This window comes from Schistocerca piceifrons, chromosome 1, assembly GCF_021461385.2.
Source record: "Schistocerca piceifrons isolate TAMUIC-IGC-003096 chromosome 1, iqSchPice1.1, whole genome shotgun sequence".
Taxonomy (NCBI): domain Eukaryota; kingdom Metazoa; phylum Arthropoda; class Insecta; order Orthoptera; family Acrididae; genus Schistocerca; species Schistocerca piceifrons.
This window is the reverse complement of record NC_060138.1, coordinates 469,169,341-469,192,628: the sequence shown is the minus strand read 5'-3', so window position 1 is coordinate 469,192,628 and position 23,288 is coordinate 469,169,341. Positions and strand designations below refer to the sequence as shown.

The 23,288-nt window shown below is 39.3% G+C and overlaps 1 pseudogene; it reads right to left on the bottom strand.

Moving 5' to 3' along the window:
• Positions 1-22,171: 22,171 nt before the first annotated feature.
• LOC124728599 lies at positions 22,172-22,289 on the bottom strand (annotated as a pseudogene).
• Positions 22,290-23,288: the final 999 nt, after the last annotated feature.

Genomic DNA, 23,288 nt, shown 5'->3' with positions numbered 1-23,288 from the left:
TGTTGCAAAGACAACTCCTATCTTTATAGCTCAGAAAAGTTGATGCTGGAGGTGAGGGGGGGCAGGGGGGTATGAAGCAGCCATTGAAATTGAGCATGTTAAATGTCATGCTCAGCAGCATATCCCTCCTCTGGGTTGTCAACTCTGCTCTTTGCCACAGTTTGGTGGTAGCCATTTATTCAGGTGGACAACTGATTGATGGTCATGCCCACATAAAATGCTGTGCAGGAATTGCAACAGAATGGATGCAGGCATATGACATGGCTGCTTTCATAGGAGGCCCTGCCTCTGATGGAATAGGATAAGAATGTGATCAGACTGGAGTAGGATGTGCCAAGTGCACTGGATCTTCCCCAGGGATGTGCATGCTCATTTGCAGCTGGTTTTTGGTGGTGATGAGAGGACTGACTGTGTGTAAGCATATGTTTATCAAATCTGCTTTGGGATAGGGTTGAAGGATTGGGATAGTGTCTGTCTGTGAAGGCCTTAGTGAGACCTCCAGTGCACTGGCCAATGGAATTGTCATCACAGCACATAAACTGTCCACAGGCGGCCAGGCTAAACAGGAGTGAGTTTTTGGAATGGCAGGAATAACTGTCAAAGTACAGGTACAGCTGATTGTTGTTGGGCTTGATATGGAGAGAACTATGGATGAATATACCACAGTCCTTTCCACCATAAACACTTTCTTTAATATAATTGTGAATTACTTTGGATTCTTTCAATAGTTGGGCTTCTTAGATTATGAAAAAATAATTAAAAATCTTTCAGTAAAATTTATGTTCATCTATGTCAGGTTTTCTTTCAGCTTAATTGTCTGACTTACTGCAACATATTTGATGTTATGAAGAATATTAATGAATAAAATCTTGTTATTTTGTTTTTGTTTGACAGAAATGCTAACAAAATGCTATATAGTTTACAACTCATAATCTATAGCATAAAAATGTGACAATCACAACAAATCTCTAACTTTTGTAATACAAACTCAGGGTTCACAGTCATTCACTATTTGTGGAATAATTTGAAACAATCCTTTCTCTTTGAAAAGCAGAGGTTTTAGATTTTATGCTCTCTCAGTTTTGTTATTGCAGTGCTGATACTGACATGTTTGTGTTGACAAAGTGTCATCCACTGTGGACCAGTTGTCATACCCATCACATCGTTTCAACAGACTAGGTGAGGTTTGTGCATTTTTATCTTTCTTCAGTTGCCTAACTTTTTTCCATTAGTGCCACACATTTTTGTCCTCTTTGTATCTGAACAAGCTAAAGAGCCTCTGCCAGAGACATCCAAAAGTCAAGAAGATCCCTAATGATCTTCTGTGTGGTCTGATTTCACAGCAGTTGACAACTGATCAATATGAATGGCTCTTAAATCAGCATTCTCTGATAGAGAATGAGTCTAGTCTTCTATTAAACCAGCATATAACAAAGGTAATGTGCATCAAGCCTTTCCCATAAAATAAGTACCAAACTCAGTCAGTAATAGAGTGAGCATACAACGGTGTTCATTCAAGGCTGAAGTTATGCAGTAAACACGTAATCCATTCAATCATGCTACCACAAATTTAACACAAAATTACTATGCATCCACATGAGATTATTAATAAGTGCCAATAGGACATTAAATACTCCTTTCCAAACAGTCATACACAGCTGACCCCAAAACAAGTCATTTTAATATAATTATGAGCTGCTGACCTGACAATGACATGGTGAATTTGTCCTGACAAAACTCAGTTACATTTGGCTGAGCCTATCAGCGCCAAGTGGCAGCTGTAAGGAAATGAAGTTATAAGTGAATCTTGAAACCAGCAGGGAATGTCATGATGATACCAGGGCACTGCCAAGTTGGTCCAGCTGGGAAAGGGACTGTGTGATCAGCAACTTTGCAATACTATGTTGGCGAAAGATGACACTTGTTGCTGACACTTGACGCAACCTGCAGAAGTATTGCAACCCCATACAACAACCAAGAGGTCACGAACACATTACAGATGGTTCAGCAAAGTGCACTAACTATGGTAAATAGCAGAAATCAGCACAGAGAAGGAGTATTAAAGGATGCCCAAACCTGCCCATCATCATGAAACAGTTGGGCAGTGATGCAATTTCAAACCTGCATTGCTGAATGTCCTGCAGATAATGCAGACACTTCTGCCATAGCTGTGATCTGAACCAGTGCCAGCTGCTTAAGCCTGTGGGTGCCAGGGGCAATTCCACGCTCTGCTGCCATCCCAAGAGTACCACTTCAGGGTCGAGCCATGTTTGTACCGGCCCTGGTCACCAACAGAAGGCTGCTGCACTCTGAGCCTGGGAGTGTGATGCAGCCTGATGCCCCTGCCAGCTTCACTCACTGTGGCCAGGAAACACAAGAACCTGATGACATAGTGTCAGCCGCTCAGCAGTGGAATGTGCAGTCAACAGCTGGAAGGCTCCACACCACTGGTAATGATTGTAAGCAAGTTTCGATAAAAAAAGTCACTGTAATATCATCAGACCTTCTTCAGCAGCCCAGTGTCCTCCCTCAGCAGAGAATCCTAGCTCACACTAAGCTGTCAGAGCCATTTTGTTACACAACATTGATAAGAGAAATTTGTAACACAGAAAGTGCACAATTGTTGTTCGTTAGTTGGAAGAATGACAAGGGAGACATCCTGGCAAAATAAATAAATAAATAAAAGAAAATTCCTGGGAACTGTAAGTAGTAAGCCACGACCAAGACCAACGGGAATGGGACCGAGGCTGGAAAGAGACCAGCCGACGTGCAGTTGTGGGAATGAGACTGACTGTTTCCCATTCCGGGGAACTATAAGTTGAAAGCCACAACTGAAGTGAACTATGAAAGACCATTCCTGAGAGTTCATTCATTGCTTGTTCTGTTCATCGTGCTGAACCATTCCTTTGGACCCATTAGTTAACGAACGACCCATCTCTAGTCTAGGTCTATTGCAGAGACAGAGCCAGAAGGCAAGGGATAGGATGCAGTCGTGGGGTAGGGATGGACAAGAATATTGCATAGGTGGGGTGGGCAGTGGAATACCACTGTGGGAGAGTTGGGAAGGATAGTGGGTAGGATATTTCTCATTTCTGGTTATGACAAGAGCTAGTCAAAACCCTGAGAGATAATTTTGTTCAGATGATCCAGTGCTGTGTGGTGCTGAATCATGAGGGGAATCCTCCTTTGTGGCTGAATGGTGGGACTTTGGAAAGTGGTGAATGACTGTAGAGATAAAGTAAGGGAGAGCTGTCGTTATACAAGGTTGGGAGGCTAATTTCAGTCTGTGAAGGCTTCAGTGGGACCCTCACTATATTTGGAGTTACTGCTTGTCACTGTAGATGCAGCAGCGGTAAGTGGCTAGGCTGTTAGGAAGGGATTTACTGGTATGGAAAGGGTGGCAACTGGAGGTATTGCTGGTGACTGGTAGTCCTGATGTGTTGTGGAGTCGTTTGATGTAGCTGTTTTTGAAGTGGAGGTCAACAATGAGGAAGGTGGCTTGCTGGGTTGTGGAGAACTAGGTGAAGCAAATGGGGGTGAACGTGTTGGGGTTCTGCAGGAATTTGGATCAGGTGTCCTCACCTTTGACGTAGACCATGAAGATGTTGTGAATGAATAAGAAGTTCCTCTCCAGATATACCAATGGTCTCACTGAGCTGTCCACAGACTGAAATTATCCTCCCAACCTTCTACAGAAACAGATCTCCCACACATTACCTTTCCATTCACCCACCACCTTCCAAAGTCCCACCATCCAGCCACATAGGAGCATTCCCCTGGTGACTCAGTGCAACTCAGGACTAGAGCAATTGAATCACATTCTCTGCCAGGGTTTCAACAATCTCTTGTTGTGCCCTGAAATGAGAAACATCCTACCCACTATCCCTATCATGTCTCCCACAGTGGTGTTCCACTGCCCACTGCATCTACACAATATGCTCATCCATCCTACCCCACCCTATTCCCAACCCCTCGCCTTCTGGCTCATATTCCTGCAACAGACCTAGACACAAGACCTGTACCATGTGTCCTACCACATCAGCTGCTCCAGTCCAGTCACAAGCTTCACATATCCCATCAAAGGCAAGGTTACCTGTGAAAGCAGTTATCTGATCTACGAGCTAAGCTGCAACCACTGTGATGTATTCTATGTGGGCATGACAACCAAGAAGATGTCAGTCCCCATGAATGATCAGTGGCAAACTGTGGCTACGAAACAGGTTGTCCATCCAGTTACTTATCATGCTGCCCAACAAAATGTTTTTCACTTAAATGACTGCTTCACAGCCTGTGCCATCTGAAACCTTGCTACGAACACCAGTTTTCTAAACTGCACAAGTGGGAACTCTCCCTGCAATATATCCTAATTCCATAACCTTCATAGTCACTATCCTTCATCCACCTGTCTTCTACCTCGCTCCCACTCCAGCACTACACAACCTTCTATTTCTCCAGTGCAGCCACAGTCTCTTTACTTCTCTCCTCCCCCTGTTCCCTTCCCCCTTCCCCCCACCCCACTGCCAACTAACCTCCTGACTGCACCTAGCAGCCCTATCCTGTCCCCACCATAACACTTTATACTCCTGGAAGGCAGCTGTTTGCAATCTGAGCTCAGAGGCCAGAAACAGTGGACATGGATGTGTGAGTTGTGCTTGCATGAATGTTTGTTTGTTGTCTACTTTAGAAGGATGCTTTTTGGCCAAAAGCTCACTTGTTTAGCAGTGTTTTTGTTGTGCCTGTCTGCAACTCAACATCTCCATTAAATGGTGAGTAGCAATCTATTCTTTTCATAATATTGTTGTTATTTCATCCTGGATCATCCACTGCTATGTGTTGAATTCTGGTAGGTATGCCTCCACCAGAGGGTGGTCCTGGTGGAAAGCAACATCTGGGTAATGGCACACAGTGGCCAACACTAACATTGCTTGAGGTTCTCAGTTTCCATAGCAACATCAGATGGTGCTATTACATCCCCACTACCCCAGCAGCAACCCCCAGAGGAGTAGGAACAGTTGGCACATGATTTGGCAGAGCTGTCTCCTGTAAGGGTGGCAAATAGGTGTCAGTGAATGCTGCTGCAGAAGGCTGTGGTAATATGAGGCTTCATGGAAGTTCTATGAGCCGCAAAGGGACTGGAGTGTCCACCAGTGGTGGAGAAGCAGGTAGCTAATGACCAGAGCGGTGGAGACAAGGTTGATTTAGATGGCATAGGCAGAGGTCACGGTGTATATCATGGACCTGTAGTGGGCAGAAATCATCCTGCAGATCCAGTCTGGGTAGTGTCTGAACTTGCAGATGTACGTTGGAGTGCTCACCAGGAAGGAAGAGGTCTTGGTGAAGACATGTGGAGGAGATGAGTGCAGCATGTACAAGAGGGCACAATGCAGATGGCCACAAAGCTATTCTGCTGGGTTGTGACCTTTAACTGGAGTGTCCTTGTAAAATATCACAAAACTATAGAGGGCATTAGGTGCAGTTTTGGACATCATCATCTTTTTGAGGTGGGTTGAAAGTGCAGAAGAGCACTCCACATGACTGTTGGAGCCCAGGTGAAAGGGTGTGGCACAAAACTGTTCAAATTCATGTGAGGAGAATGCTGTGTCATTATCTGATAGCAAAGTCTGAGGGGTGCTGTCAAGGACAAAGGTTCTTACCAAGACAGTGTCAGAAGTGACCAGATATATATGGAACACAAAAGAGAAGTGAGAAAAGGAATCAATCACAACCTCAGGCCAATGAAATTTAGGTGGATACTGCAATGAATTGGTACCTCAGGGACCTTTGTTGAATGGTAGGTTATGATAACAACCCTGATCTATAAAATTTACAGTTCTACTCATTTTTCAAATATGTTTTTTAGAAAATTGCAAATCTGGTGTTCAGTAAGGAAGCTTATGGCATCAATGGATTGTATGAGAACATTTATGTACAGTTTCATTCTTTTTCATGTTTCATGTAATATTTAAGGAAGCCATCTCTGATTTTAAAGAAGTTCATTATCTGGTAAAATCCATTTGTTTCTTTTGTCTGTAGTTGCCAAGTGTCTCATGTTTGGTACTGTTTGATCACAGAGATTCCATTTCAAAGTTATGTTCTAAAATAAATAATTAAATTATTTCTGCACATTTTGTTTATATCCTTAGTCATGTTTTCTTGGTAAATGTCAATGCAATCATACAGAAAACATGCACAAAACTTAATTTGCTTATTTTTTAATTATGGGAAGATAAAGAGATTAGTACTGTAAAAATGGATCACTGACACTTTGCTGCATAGAATTACACACTCTTCTTATAGTTTTTCATGTACCAGAACGTTTATTCAGCTTTCAAGGATAGCAGTGTAGACTTGTTGATGTTATGAAGTAAAGTTTCATTTTCAACCTGGTTACTGTGAGCTCAGTGTGTAATATTGAAGTGTATAAAATCAAAAATGTGAAACTGATTGTTAGAAATATTGGATCTGGAAATATACAAGTGACATTAGACTGTGAATTAATATTTTCACTGATACTTTACAAACCCACACTTCAAGAATCATCCCTCAAGAAAGGCATGGGCAACCTTCGGTGACCTGCGGGTCTGATTCATATACTTACTTAAGCTCACAGGTCACCTCATCATGTGATATGGCAATAGCACTTGTATCATACAAAGAAAAAACTATAGTGTCTGTGATGTTAATGTTTGTGGGATAATGTGTGGGATTCTCCGACAAACCACACCATCAGATTATGCTTCAAACCATGCATTTTGAAAGTACATTCATTTATATTCACCACATCTTCATATGTTTACATTTATTTATGTTTCATTAATTTTGCTTATTAACAAATGAAGTTTGACAGTAGCTCTCTTAAAAACCTCCATTGCAAAATGCTGCAATACCTTTAGTAAAGAAACAATGTGCACAATGCATAAAAGAAATGTAAATGTCTGAAGGTGGGATACCAGACATCATGAACTGTCATCAGGGAAAAATAAACATGTGAACTAACAACAGATAACCGGTTTGTTCAAGTTATGGCCACTGCTGCCATCGACCAAATCAGCAAATTTCATGAGTAATCAGTAATTTTCATACCATTCTTGTTGTCTACCAACAATGTTTGCAATCTATCAATGTGTAGCACAGATGTATGCCATAAGCAGTAAGTAATGTGTCTGTGTCATCAGCATTGATCCAGAGGTGAAAATACTTCTGACAGCATTCCTTCAGGGTAGTGAGCTGTTTTCCCTATTCTCTGCATGCACATGAACGCGTAGGCCATAACCTCATGCTCAGACTGCAAACTTGTTTCTGTTTATTGTTCAAATCCAGTGGTTTGAAAATTGCAGTGTGCATGTAAGGAGTAAGCAAAACTTTCATTGGTCTGCGCCATGAGCTGCAAACCCAAGGGGGGGCCAAACATGCAATTTTGGTGGAGTAAAATGCATGCACCTCACAGTCTCTCCCAAAAATTTCTTCTGCAAGTCAGATTGAAACCAGTCATGGGCTGGTTCTGACCTGCTGGCCCCCGATTGCCCACTTGTTCTCTAAGGAGTGTTAAGCTGAAGGGCTGAGCCACAGACACTCCACAGAATCAAATGAGTATTAAAAGTGTTTTTGGTTGTTTCAACAGCCATCTACATCTATATCTGCAATGCTACACTGCAAATCATACTTAGGTGCCTGGCAGAGGGTTCATTGAATCACCTTTGCACTTATTCTCTATTATTTCACTCACAAACAGCGTGTGGAAAAAATGAACATCTGAATCTTTCTGTGCAAGTTCTGACTTATTTTATTAGGATAACAATTTCTATCTATGTAGGCCAGTGTCAACAAAATGTTTTCAGATTTGGAGGAGAAAGTTGCTGATTGAAATTACGTGAGAAGATCCCAAACAACGAAAAATACCTTTGCTTTAATGATTTGCACACCAAATCCTGTACCATGTTCATGATACTCTGTCCCCTATTTCTTGATAATGCAAAATGTGCTGCCCGTATTTGAACTTTATCAATCTACTCTGTTATCCTATCTGGTAAGGATCCCACACCGTGCAGCAGTACTCCAAAAGAGGATGGACAAGTGTAGTGTAGGCAGTGCCTGTAGTAGATTCCTTCTATCATCTAAGTGTCCTGCCAATAAAATGCAGTCTTTGGTTCACCTTCACCACAACACTTTCTATGAGTTCTTTCCAATTTAAGCTGTTCATAATTGTAGTTCCTAGGTATTTAGTTGAATTTATTTCTTTTAGATTTGATTGATTTATTGTGTAAATGAAGCTTAACAGATTCCTTTTAGTGCTCATGTGGATGACCTCACAGTTCTTCTTATTTAGTGTCAACTGCCAATTTTCAAACCATATCTGATATCTAAATTGTTTTGCAATTGGTTTTGATCTTCTAATGGCTTTACTAAATGATAAATGACAGCATCATCTGCAAATAACCTAAGACAGCTGCTCGGATTGTCTCCTAAATCATTTGTATAGATAAGGCACAGCAAAGAGCCTATAACACTACCTCAGGGAACACCAGAAACCACTTTTGTTTTACTTAATAACTTTCTGTCAATTACTATGAACTGTGACCTCTCTGACCATAACTGAAATGATATACAGTGCTGTTTCCCATTGCATTCTGTTTAGCATTTACAAATCAGATAGTTCTGGCAAATAAATGTGTATACTTTGATTACATCATTACAATGTATTCTTGTTGATTGGTCTGATGGAATGTTACTGTTAAATGTGGGATCTCATTCCAGGATCCTTTGTTTTTGCAAAGATATTAATTTTATTTTGTGTCTCAGATAAAGTAATTTTTTCTGAAATATGATGTAAGAAAGGAATTCTATGACAAGAAGACATAAATATCTTGAACTTAACCTGGATTTGTATATTATGAATTAAATTTGATACAAGAGAAACTGTTAATGATAAATGATAGTAAAAGGACACAAGAAGATTTCCAAACAACATCCCAGAATAAAAGACAAGACAAGTACATAAACTTCAAATTTTCACATTTACAGATTAAGTGGCTTGTGATCATGTTAACAAAACTAACAATAAATGAAGATAAAATCAATCAATGGAAAATTTGTTAACAAATAAAGAAACAGTGAATCAGGCAGTTGGACTGCTACAGTGTAAAGAAAAATTAATTGACTTGACCTTTGAGTTTGACACACATTGGGCAGGTACTGTGTTTAAACTCTCTCTTGATTTTTTGCCTGGATGCATGGATTTATCTATACATGTGAAGGAAAGTTGCTACTCACCATATAGTGGAGATGCCGAGTCGCGATAGGCACAACAAAAAGATTCACACAATTAAAGCTTTCAGCTTAATGGCCGAAAGCTTTAATTGTGTGAATCTTTTTGTTGTGCCTATCATGACTCAGCATCTCCGCTATGTGGTGAGTAGCAACTTTCCTTCTCTGGTATTGTTACATTCCATCCTGGATTTTCCGTTGTTTGATTATCTATATATGAATATGTTTTCTAAAAACAAAGATGATGTAACTTACCAAACGAAAGCATTAGCATGTTGATAGACACACAAACAAACACAAACACACAGACAAAATTCAAGCTTTCGCAACCAACGGTTGCTTCGTCAGGAAAGAGGGAAGGAGAGGGAAAGACGAAAGGATGTGGGTTTTAAGGGAGAGGGTAAGGAGTCATTCCAATCCCGGTAGGGGAAAGACTTACCTTAGGGGGAAAAAAGGACAGGTATACACTCGCACACACACACACACACATATCCATCCACACATATACAGACATGTCTGCTTGTATCTGTATATATGCGGATGGATATGTGTGTGTGTGTGCGAGTGTATACCTGTCCTTTTTTCCCCCTAAGGTAAGTCTTTCCGCTCCTGGGATTGGAATGACTCCTTACCCTCTCCCTTAAAACCCACATCCTTTCGTCTTTCCCTCTCCTTCCCACTTTCCTGACGAAGCAACCATTGGTTGCGAAAGCTTGAATTTTGTGTGTGTGTTTGTGTTTGTTTGTGTGTCTATCAACATGCCAATGCTTTCGTTTGGTCAGTTACATCATCTTTGTTTTTAGATATATTTTTCCCACGTGGAATGTATCCCTCTTTTATATGAATATGTTTTCTTCGTGGCTGCTTTAAGGAGAGAACAGGTTAGGTACAGGATGAGTTGGCGCTCGGAGGTTTCTGTTTCTCTGGTTATCAGAGAATGCCAGGCAAAGTCGGAGAAAACTGCTTCAACTCACGATGAAAACTCCACCTCTCATGGCAGTTAAAGTATTTAGAGTCACCATAAGATTTAATGTGACAGTATGATGTCTTCTTACTAACAAACTGGTTGCTTAGGGAACGTCTTTAACACACAAGCTGACGGCGAAATATTTCACATTGTTTGAACCATGATAGTAGCAGATTCACCCAGTATTGTTAATTTGCAAAGAAATTACTATTCACTGGATTGCTAAATACACTAATCGTTTTATGAAAGTCTGGGGATCCAGCATCGAATAAAAGTTTGTAGATGATATTTACCTTCTTTTCCATGAAATAAAATTTTTATGCTTAATAATTGCGATTACAAGTTGTATCTCCTCTGCACTTCTAATTATGTCTATAAGCAAACTAAACTATGTATCTGACCCCCAAAAAACAATGGCCCATAGCCATTCCTTATCTCCAAAGTTACAAAAGGCGTAGATAGATGCTCCATTTTGAAGCAAAGAGCATTGTCATCTCAATTGCGGTAGCACGCCATCGCTGGTACTTGCAGCCAGAATATTACAATGATATTAGTTAAGTGCTCCACTGTGTTATTAAGATTTACATATTTTTTTTATTCACAACAATAAAAAAGTTCTTTTCACTTCATTTAACAGATATGAGGCAAATAACATAAGCACTTTACTATACACCATAGAACCATCAGTACACACTACGTAGGGACATTAGATGGCCCCTCTTGGTCACAAAATATTTTTTTCGAAACATTTCTGTGACTACAACATCTATTCAAACAGATAAATTGGCATAACATAATTTTCAAAGTATTGGAGTTTCTAAACAGTTTGTTCATGAATATTATGGTTACAAATGAAATAATTGAGTTGTATGTACTTTCTTAGCAAACACTCATAACTGGCTGGCATAAATAATCATACTAACTTTCTCGGGAATGAATTTTACAGTGGAAATGAGGCCCACTCATTTGGGCGGGGTTGGTGGAGGAAATACGAGACCAAAACTCCCCAATGGGCCTCTCCAGACTGGTTGTAATTATCATATTCAGGAAAAACACTGAAACTTTAAATCAAACATATTGGTTTTCAGTGTGAAAATTGAAGAGAAATGTTATTCAGTTTGTATGAAACAAAAAAAAATACAGAAAATTGTTTAAATGTTTGCAGAATTGTTTAGAATCTTTGAAAATGGATTTATTCACACAGTACAAGATTAATTTAAGAGACAATCATGTTCTGGATATTATGTCAATGATATGGTGATAATGGTACAATGCTGGCGGTGTGATGCCGATGGTGCAACAGGATGGTGAAAAGCTGCAAGACATCAGCATGGAATGGTGGTCGGGGGTGATGGCTGGTCAGGTGGTTAGATGCGAAACTATTAGTGAAGGAATGGATGGACTGGAGGCTGGGGTGGAACGACTAAGGCCTCACAGTGCCAAGATTGAAGTTCTCGTGACATACAACAAGGTATAAAAGAATGAGCAAGGACAAAACAGCTAACTATAGTGCCTATCTGAAATAAAATGGGTTAGTGTTCAACTCTACCCAACTCGCTCCTGTGTCGAAAGTTCGCACGGTGAAAGTGACACCGAGATATCTTCACAACACCAGATACATTGTCCACAGTTACAGTAAAAAATGGCATCAGAACTCTTCAGAGATTGGTGCAAACCACCGCAGGCATACTAGTGATTGAGCAAGATGGATCACTCTCTTTGCATAGTAACACAAGCCTGCCCAATACAACAAAAACAACAACATCACTGTCAATCGACAGCACTTCCATTGAAGTTTCATTGTCAGACAGGATACAGGCATGAAACAACTCACAGGAACAAAGTTCACTGTAGTTAGTTAGTTTTAGTTAGTTGGCTGTATGTTCCATTGATCAGTCGCATGGTAAAGTAGCCGTTATGATGTGGAACATGTCAAGTGCACAAGAAATGCACATATGAAACAAGATTTTATGTATATATATTTTACACTACAGTGTTAAAGATTAATATTTCTATTATTTTCCCCATTCCCTTAAATGGTACAACATGCATATACTATATTTATAGATTTATTTATTACTATTCAAGAATTCATCTATGGTATAGAAGGAGTTGTCAAGGAGATATGATTTCAATTTATTTTTGAAGCTATTACTGCTGTCAGTCAGACATTTTATTTCATCTGGTAATTTGCCAAAAATTTTTATAGCAGCATATTTTACCCCTTTCTGTGCCACAGATAGGTTGAGTAAAAGATAGTGTAAGTCTTTCTTTTTCTGGTATTATAATCATGAATGTCACTGTTGTTTTTAAACTGGTCCATGTTGTTGAGAACAAATTTCATTAGTGAGTAAATGTACTGTGAGACTGTTGTAAGAATTCCCAATCTTTTAAAAAGATGCTTACAAGATGTGCAACTATGAACTCCACACATTATTCTAATCACTTTCTTTTGAACAGTAAATACTTTTTGTCTAAGTGTTGAGATACCCCAAAATATTATTCTGTACAACATCAGAGAGTGAAAGTATGGCAAGTATGTTAGCTTACTAATTCCTATATCCTTAAACTTGGCAGTTATTCTGATTGCAAAAGTTGCTGAACTTAGTCGCTTTAGAAGATCCAAAATATGAATTTTCCCATTAAGATTATCATCCACATGCACACCAAAAAACTTAGTATGCTCTACCCTGTCTACAGACTTCTGTTGATATTTTATATTTTTTGAATGAACTGTAATTTTTGCACCAGGATATTGGATGTACTGAGTTTTTTCAAAGTTTAAACCAAGCCCATTTGCTGAAAACCAATTAATTACTTTTCCAAAGACCTTATTTGTATCATTTTCAGTTGCAGTTTCTTTTACTGGATTAATAATGATGCTTGTATAATCAGAAAACAGTGTCAGTTCAGCTTCTTGTTTTGGATAAGAAGGAAGGTGGTTTACATATATCAAGAACAGAAGGAGACCCATGATTGAACCCTGTGGAACACCTAATGTAATTGCACCCCAGTTAGATGAAGTGGCAAACTTATTTAAATCATTTGACCCATATAAAGAAACTTTTTGTTTCCTGTTCTGTAGGCAGACTCATATGCTATTCGTTTTATACCATAGAATTTTAATTTCTGTAACATAATATCATGGTTCACACAATCAAATGCTTTGGACAAGTCACAGAAAATTCCTATTGGTGACATTTTACTATTTAAAGACTCTATTATGTGGGCAGTGAAATTGTGTATTGCTGTCTCAGTGGAACAGCATTTTTGAAATCAGAACTGTGATTTACTAAGTATCTCATTACTGTTGAGATGGCTAACCACTCTTGAGTACATTACTTTCTCGAAGATTTTTGAAAATGCTGTAAGTGAGGATACTGGCTGATAATTATTGGTTTCTGTGGTGCCCCCCTTTTTGTAGAGAGGCCTAACAATGGCATATTTTAACCTGTTCAGGGAAAATTCTTTGAGTTAGTGATGCATTACATATGTGACTCAGAACATCAGCTGTTATTGCTCCACATTGTTTTAATGTCTTATTAGAGATGTCATATACTCCAGCAGAACATTTATTTTTCAGAGATTTAATAATTTTACTTATTTCACAAGAGGTTGTTAGGTGAAACTTAATCTAAAATTTTTCAAAACTGACTCTTCTATGTACTGCCTGGCTTTTTCTTTTGACCTATCCTCACCAATTTTTTCTCCTACACTTAAGAAATGGTTGTTAAATACATTAGTTACTTATGTACTGTTGGTTAGGATGGTCTCATTCTCTTTAATAGTAATACTACTTACCCCAATAGTTACTTTTCCTGTCTCCATTCTAACAACATTCCATATTGATTTGATTTTATTGCTGGAGTTGTTAATTTCTTCTTTAACATACATATTTCTTGATTTCCTTACAACTTTTCTCAGTGTGTCACAATAATGTTTATAGTGTAAAACTACTTCTGGATCTTTACTGTTGTCTCGCTGTCTTGTACAGTTATCTTTTTCTTTCTGAAGACACTTTAATACCTGTAGTAATCCAAGGTTTCTTTGAAAAGTGTGTGGTATTTCATTTAGTAATTTTCTTTGGGAAACAATGTTCAAAAAGTGATATAAATTTATCAAGAAATATATTGCATTTGTCATTACCATTTGGCTCATTACATGCATCTCCCCAATTAACATCACTTAAACTTTCTCTGAAGTGCTCTATAGATACTGGGTTGAGCAACCTCACACTTCTACTTAATGGTTTCTGAACTGTACACCCTGTTAGGTTTTGTAAGTTAATCAGTTGTACATCATGGTCTGACAATCAATTTACCACAGGGAAAGCATGTGTTTGTTTTACATCCTCTCTCTGTACAAATACATTATCTGTTAGAGTGCTACTGTCTTGAGCTATACGTGTAGGTAAATTGACCACTGATTCTAAGTTATATGTTGTTAATAACACTTCTAGTTCACTTTTCCTATCAGAATTACTTAGAAAGTTTACATTAAAATCACCACAGATTAATAACTACTTTTTTTTGTCTGACATACAGCATAATAGGGAGTGAAACTTTTTTATGAATAGCTCCGAAACTCCTAATGGGGAACTGTACACTGTTGCTAATATCAATATTACATTATCTAGCTGAAGTTCACATGCACAAACCTCAAAGTGCTGATCAACACAAAATTTGCTTACTTCTACAGTTTTGTATTTATACCCTTGTTTTATGAAAATGGCAACTCCTCCTTTATCCATCACTATCCATCCCCACAATCACATGGTGTTCAGACAGACAGAGTATATCAATCTCATTCTTATTTTTGAGATAATCTAAACACACTAATAGCTCATCTACTTTATTCTTTATTCCCCTGATATTTTGATGAAGTAACTTAATACTGCCCTTAGCTTTGCCCCTATTTATTGTACTTGAAGTTTCTTTTAATTTATTTATCTTGATTGTTGTCTGTCTGGACTTTGGCTTTAACCTAAAAAACCTGTCTGCCTGGACCCATTAATCACAGGGACCACTCTTTGTGTGACTGTGGCCCCCCTTACAGTTTCTGCTAATAGAGAAGCTAACTTATTTTTCCCCTTCCTATTCAGGTGCAGGCCATGTGTAGTGTATCCCACTGACCAATGGCATTAACTGGAACAACACTTATGTGAGATTTTTCCAGTGTCTGGAGCATCCCGTTCAGCTCAGTGTTAACATGCCTTACAGCAGTGTTTACCCAGGGCTGATCATGGTGCTGAAAGACCTCCACAAACCCCACATTTGTGTGCTCAGTTTCTGCTCCTATTTTAATCAGATCACTCCTAATACTGTGTCTTGGATTCATAGACAGGCTGTTTCCTGCCCCCCCAATCTATAATTACCTGATCCTCCTTCTCAAAGTCCATGCATAGCTGACCTAAGTTTTTTGTCACCTGGCTAAGGCTAGCACTTGGTTTCACAAAACTTGTGACCTGGTACCCTGCACCTAATTTCTCCTGAAGCTGCTGGCCCACATCCCTCCCATGATTGCTGCTTATACGCAGAATTCTTCTTTTCCTATTCTGGTGTGATCCTGACCTGTCTTTTTTTCTTTAAGCTAATATCCTGCTTCAACCTACTTTCAACTACATCTGGATGAGGCACTTCCTTCACTTCAGATAGCAAGCCAAACTGATTTACTGTTTGAATTTCTGGAGTTTTTTCAAGTGTTTTCCTTTTCCACCCTTTGCTTGCTACCTTTTTCCAGTTCCAGGTCTCTTTTTTCCTCCCCTAACATAACCTAACCTAACCTAGCCTAACCTAACCTAACCTGCATAATTCCAAGTTCGTGTTTTCTAATTCAGCCATAAGGGCACAAATTTTTGCCTCCTGTTCAGTGATTTTTCTGTCCTTTCTACATAACATACACTGCCATGGAAAAGCCTCATTTTCTACTCTCATTTTCTTGCCACTACATTCGCCCCAATGAAACCATAACTTACAGTCCACACAGAACATCCCCCCCCCCCCCCTTTCCAAATTTCTATGGCAACCACCACATTTGTCACACATGGTTTGATAGTAAAACTTAACACAAAAGTAGAAAATAAGTTTATGCATGAATGCAGAGTCTCGCGGTGGTAACATTGAATAAAATGTTCTTGGGTTTCCAACCACGTCAATTGCAAGTGGTACGAAAATAAGTTTATGCATGAATGCAGAGTCTCGCAGTGGTAACATTGAATAAAATGTTCTTGGATTTCCAACCACGTCAATTGCCAGTGGTACGACTTGACAATGGCCCAGGAGTGTTTGGCTGAAAGCTCGTGTAGTTTTAAACAATTGATGTGGTTGGAAACCCAAGAACATTTTATTCAGAGAATAAGTTGGCACAAGACCACAGTAGTTTCATAACCTGTACTAATCCATAAATAAACACTAATGTAAACAAACTTTTAAACTTATTTCTGAAAGTTTTAACTGCCTAAACTCTGTATGACAGACATGAATTAATTTGGCTTTGAAGCGATAACTCTAGTCAAAAGTGAAAATCTACACTCGTGTGATATTTATGCCTAAAAAATGTAAACAAAACTAGCGATTACCAGCCTTTATGAAATACTTCATTTTTGATCTAAATATGGTAAGGAAAGCAAAACCTTCAATAGATAGCCTAGAGAAGAAGTGAATACACTACTCTAAAATGTAATATTAACCAAATTAGCTCTCATTCCAGTATTCTCAATAATGTGTTTACGTCGCTAAAGGCAACTTCACACAGTTCCAAAGAATACTGTCCAGAACAGTTACTAGTCAACATGAGACACAGTAATCACAACAAAACACAACAAATAATGTTACAGAACAATTACATGTATATGATAATATTTCCAAGTTTTACTATCTGAAGGTTCAAAAAGCTAGAACACTATATTTATAAATAACAAAAGAACAGGAAAAGAGGTAGGACATCCTATTCAGATGAAAGAGTCCATGAAACTCACTTAATGCTAAGACACAAAATCAGAAAGCTGCAAAAAATGGAACAACCTAGAGAATAAAAAAAAAGCAATATGCAGATCCCCCCCCCCCCCCTCGAACCATGGACCTTGCCGTTGGTGGGGAGGCTTGCGTGCCTCAGCGATACAGATAGCCGTACCGTAGGTGCAACCACAACGAAGGGGTATCTGTTGAGAGGCCAGACAAACATGTGGTTCCTGAAGAGGGGCAGCAGCCTTTTCAGTAGTTGCAAGGGCAACAGTCTGGATGATTGACTGATCTGGCCTTGTAACAATAACCAAAACGGCCTTGCTGTGCTGGTACTGCGAACGGCTGAAAGCAAGGGGAAACTACAGCCGTAATTTTTCCCGAGGGCATGCAGCTTTACTGTATGATTACATGATGATGGCGTCCTCTTGGATAAAATATTCCAGAGGTAAAATAGTCCCCCATTCGGATCTCCGGGCGGGGACTACTCAAGAGGATGTCATTATCAGGAGAAAGAAAACTGGCGTTCTACGGATCGGAGCGTGGAATGTCAGATCCCTTAATCGGGCAGGTAGGTTAGAAAATTTAAAAAGGGAAATGGATAGGTTGAAGTTAGATATAGTGGGAATTAGTGAAGTTCGGTGGCAGGAGGAACAAGACTTCTGGTCAGGTGACTACAGGGTTATAAACACAAAATCAAATAGGGGTAATGCAGGAGTAAGTTTAATAATGAACAGGAAAATAGGAATGCGGGTAAGCTACTACAAACAGCATAGTGAATGCATTATTGTGGCCAAGATAGATACGAAGCCCACACCTACTACAGTAGTACAAGTTTATATGCCAACTAGCTCTGCAGATGACGAAGAAATTGAAGAAATGTATGATGAAATAAAAGAAATTATTCAGATTGTGAAGGGAGACGAAAATTTAATAGTCATGGGTGACTGGAATTCGAGTGTAGGAAAAGGGAGAGAAGGAAACATAGTAGGTGAATATGGATTGGGGGACAGAAATGAAAGAGGAAGCCGCCTGGTAGAATTTTACACAGAGCACAACATAATCATAACTAACACTTGGTTTAAGAATCATGAAAGAAGGTTGTATACATGGAAGAACCCTGGAGATACTAAAAGGTATCAGATAGATTATATAATGGTAAGACAGAGATTTAGGAACCAGGTTTTAAATTGTAAGACATTTCCAGGGGCAGATGTGGACTCTGACCACAATCTATTGGTTATGACCTGTAGATTAAAACTGAAGAAACTGCAAAAAGGTGGGAATTTAAGGAGATGGGACCTGGATAAACTAAAAGAACCAGAGGTTGTACAGAGATTCAGGGAGAGCATAAGGGAGCAATTGACAGGAATGGGGGAAATAAATACAGTAGAAGAAGAATGGGTAGCTTTGAGGAATGAAGTAGTGAAGGCAGCAGAGGATCAAGTAGGTAAAAAGACGAGGGCTGGTAGAAATCCTTGGATAACAGAAGAAATATTGAATTTAATTGATGAAAGGAGAAAATATAAAAATGCAGTAAGTGAAACAGGCAAAAAGGAATACAAACGTCTCAAAAATGAGATCGACAGGAAGTGCAAAATGGCTAAGCAGGGATGGCTAGAGGACAAATGTAAGGATGTAGAGGCCTATCTCACTAGGGGTAAGATAGATACTGCCTACAGGAAAATTAAAGAGAGCTTTGGAGATAAGAGAACGACTTGTATGAATATCAAGAGCTCAGATGGAAACCCAGTTCTAAGCAAAGAAGGGAAAGAAGAAAGGTGGAAGGAGTATATAGAGGGTCTATACAAGGGCGATGTACTTGAGGACAATATTATGGAAATGGAAGAGGATGTAGATGAAGATGAAATGGGAGATACGATACTGCGTGAAGAGTTTGACAGAGCACTGAAAGACCTGAGTCGAAACAAGGCCCCCGGAGTAGACAATATTCCATTGGAACTACTGACGGCCGTGGGAGAGCCAGTCCTGACAAAACTCTACCATCTGGTGAGCAAGATGTATGAAACAGGCGAAATACCCTCAGACTTCAAGAAGAATATAATAATTCTAATCCCAAAGAAAGCAGGTGTTGACAGATGTGAAAATTACCGAACTATCAGCTTAATAAGTCACAGCTGCAAAATACTAATACGAATTCTTTACAGACGAATGGAAAAACTAGTAGAAGCCAACCTCGGGGAAGATCAGTTTGGATTCCATAGAAACACTGGAACACGTGAGGCAATACTGACCCTACGACTTATCTTAGAAGAAAGATTAAGGAAAGGCAAACCTACGTTTCTAGCATTTGTAGACTTAGAGAAAGCTTTTGACAATGTTGACTGGAATACTCTCTTTCAAATTCTAAAGGTGGCAGGGGTAAAATACAGGGAGCGAAAGGCTATTTACAATTTGAACAGAAACCAGATGGCAGTTATAAGAGTCGAGGGACATGAAAGGGAAGCAGTGGTTGGGAAGGGAGTAAGACAGGGTTGTAGCCTGTCCCCGGTGTTGTTCAATCTGTATATTGAACAAGCAGTAAAGGAAACAAAAGAAAAATTCAGAGTAGGTATTAAAATTCATGGAGAAGAAATAAAAACTTTGAGGTTCGCCGATGACATTGTAATTCTGTCAGAGACAGCAAAGGACTTGGAAGAGCAGTTGAATGGAATGGACAGTGTCTTGAAAGGAGGATATAAGATGAACATCAACAAAAGCAAAACAAGGATAATGGAATGTAGTCTAATTAAGTCGGGTGATGCTGAGGGAATTAGATTAGGAAATGAGGCACTTAAAGTAGTAAAGGAGTTTTGTTATTTGGGGAGCAAAATAACTGATGATGGTCGAAGTAGAGAGGATATAAAATGTAGGCTGGCAATGGCAAGGAAAGCGTTTCTGAAGAAGAGAAATTTGTTAACATCCAGTATTGATTTAAGTGTCAGGAAGTCATTTCTGAAAGTATTCGTATGGAGTGTAGCCATGTATGGAAGTGAAACATGGACGATAAATAGTTTGGACAAGAAGAGAATAGAAGCTTTCGAAATGTGGTGCTACAGAAGAATGCTGAAGATTAGATGGGTAGCTCACATAACTAATGAGGAAGTGTTGAATAGGATTGGGGGGAAGAGAAGTTTGTGGCACAACTTGACTAGAAGAAGGGATCGGTTGGTAGGACACGTTATGAGACATCGAGGGATCGTCAATTTAGTATTGGAGGGCAGAGTGGAGGGTAAAAATAGTAGAGGGGGACCAAGAGATGAATACACTAAGCAGATTCAGAAGGATGTAGGTTGCAGTAGGTACTGGGAGATGAAAAAGCTTGCACAGGTTAGAGTAGCATGGAGAGCTGCATCAAACCAGTCTCAGGACTGAAGACCACAACAACACAACATGCAGATTATCCTGCAAGTACTGACAATTGACAAGAAAGTCAAGCATGGTGAAAGTAACCATAAATGAATCAGTTATATCCCTACATCTGTATTGAAAGTCCACTCATTTTAGAACACCAGTTCATTGCACACAATGGTGATATATTATCAACACATATCGTAGGAAACAAATTACATAATGTAAATAACTCCTATTTACAGATCATATAGTTACACAGATCATGACATACATATAAAAAAAGTACACAGAATTATTTATAGAACATTTTAAAATCCTTATGAGGGTATAAACCCTTTATTTTCAACGTCTTTGGATATGCCAAAGATCTGCACCTGGAGTGGCAGTTTTATAATAACATATTCTTTGCCACTTCTTTGCCCTCTTCTACAGAAGTGAAGATCTTGAGTGAGATCTCAATAGTACCAAATCTCCAAAATTATAATATTGGCTTCTCTTTAATCCCTCGTCATTTCTCTTCTGTCATAAGAGCTTTCTCTTTCATGTTGAGGTAAGCATTGTGAATTTTTTCTTCCCATGAGATCCTATTTCAGGATATCTTCGGTAATGCTTGCACACACTCATTATTTTCTTTGGTATTTACTAGCAATTGTTCCAAAGTATAACCAGTAGTTGTATGCAGTAGGCTATTTACAATTGTAGTGAAGTCTTCCAACAGAAAAAATCCACTTGGTTTGCATCATTGAGCAGTAGGTTCTCATAAAACGGTTTAACTCTCTAAATACACATTTGATGGGACACGCTCTGGGATTATAACATGACGTTATGACATATGTAATATTTGCTTCCAGTAAAGCCTTCTTCCAAGCATAGCACATGAAAATTGTTGCATTGTCTGTTAGAATTGTTCTTGGTTTCCCAACAGATGGAATAAAATCAGAAAACAATTTCTTGATAATGGATTTGCTGGTAGCTGATCGAATTGGGTACAACATTACATACTTAGAAAACGTATCCAAAAATACATCTTTGTATTTACTACCTCCTCTTGCCCTCGGAACTGGCCCATAGATGTCTACAGAGATTAGATGTAAGGGCTTATGTGGAATGATGGAGTGCATCTCATTTTGTGTACCTTTGTTACAAGGCTCAGTCAGCTGTCAAACTTTGTATTTCTTCAAAACCTGCTGAACCCTACTCCTGATATTTGAAAAGTAACAATAGCTATCTATCTTACTTGCACATTTAAGTATGACAAAATGTCCCCAAACATAGTGAGTGTGCAGTATGAGCTTTTCCATGTAATCTTCTGTCATGCATACACACTACTTATCTGAAGTATCAGACCTTCTGCAGAACAAAATATGATCAACTGCTTTGAAAACTCTTTGGAGGTGCCCTTAGTGTGGCTGACTCAAAAAAAAAACCACTCCATCTACAGGCCACAAGTGGCCCATTGGGACCATCCAACCGCCGTGTCATCCTCCGAAGAGGATGCGGATAGGAGGGGCATGGGGTCAGCACACTGCCCTCCCGCTCGTTATGATGGTATTCTTGACCGAAGCCGCTACTATTCAGTCGAGTAGCTCCTCAATTGGCATCATGAGGCTGAGTGCACCCCGAAAAATGGCAACAGCGCATGGCGGCCTCGATGGTCACCCATCCAAGTGCTGAGCACGCCCGACAGCGCTTAACTTCGGTGATCTCACGGGAACCAGTGTATCCACTGCGGCAAGGCCGTTGCCTGTGGCTGACTCAGCTTATTCAGAATTATAGACGAATGATCATCTCGTTTCTGGAGGACATACAGGTTACTACACATGTATAAATGATATCTCTTGGATTCCAAATCTTTCATCAGCAAGATCCTATGTTGCTTCTCCTCATTTTCCACAGTGGTAATGTTCTCCAAACCTTCAGGTAGTCTAGATAAAGCATCTGTAATTCGATTATGTTGTACCCTTATGTATACAACTATGAATTTATAATCATGTAAAGCCACAGTGTGATAGATGAGCATGAAGTAGGTTGCATTGTTGTAAGAACGTGAGAGTTTGATGATCACAGTACACAGTAGTGCATGCTCCAAACAAATAATAGTGGAATTTTCCAAACACCCACACAACTAACTGCCAAAGCTTCCAATTCTGCAGCTGTGTAGGAGTGCTTGCAACTTGATAAAACTCAACTTGTCTAAGATATGGACAGAACATAGGCTTAGTATTAATGCCCTTGATTTGAAACAAACAGCAACCTAAACCATGCTTGATGAATCAGTCATCAAACGAAATGCCAAAGTCATATCTGGGTGGTGCAACAATTTTGCATCTGCAAGAGTGTCTTTGATGAGCTGGAATGCAACTTCGCAGTCATCTGTCCACCTCCATGGTATGTTTTTTTTTTTTTTTTTTTTTGTAGAAGCTGGTGTAAGGGCTCTGCATTCATCACCTATTTGTTTAAAATTTGCCTATAGAAGGTCGTCATTACTATGAAAGATTTTAACTGCTTCTTGTTTGATGGGGTGGGAAAATTCTTGATGGCACTCAACTTTGCTGAATCCAGCATTATTCCCTTATTGTCTATTATATGCCTGAGGAAATGGATGTGTTGCAGTGAAAAATCAGATTTTTGCACGTTAGCTGTCATGCCTGCTTCACTAAATGCATTTATGACTTTGGCCAAGAGGTTAATGTGTTCTTCCCATGTAGGAATGAGAACATCATCAACAAAAAGTGTAAGTTGAC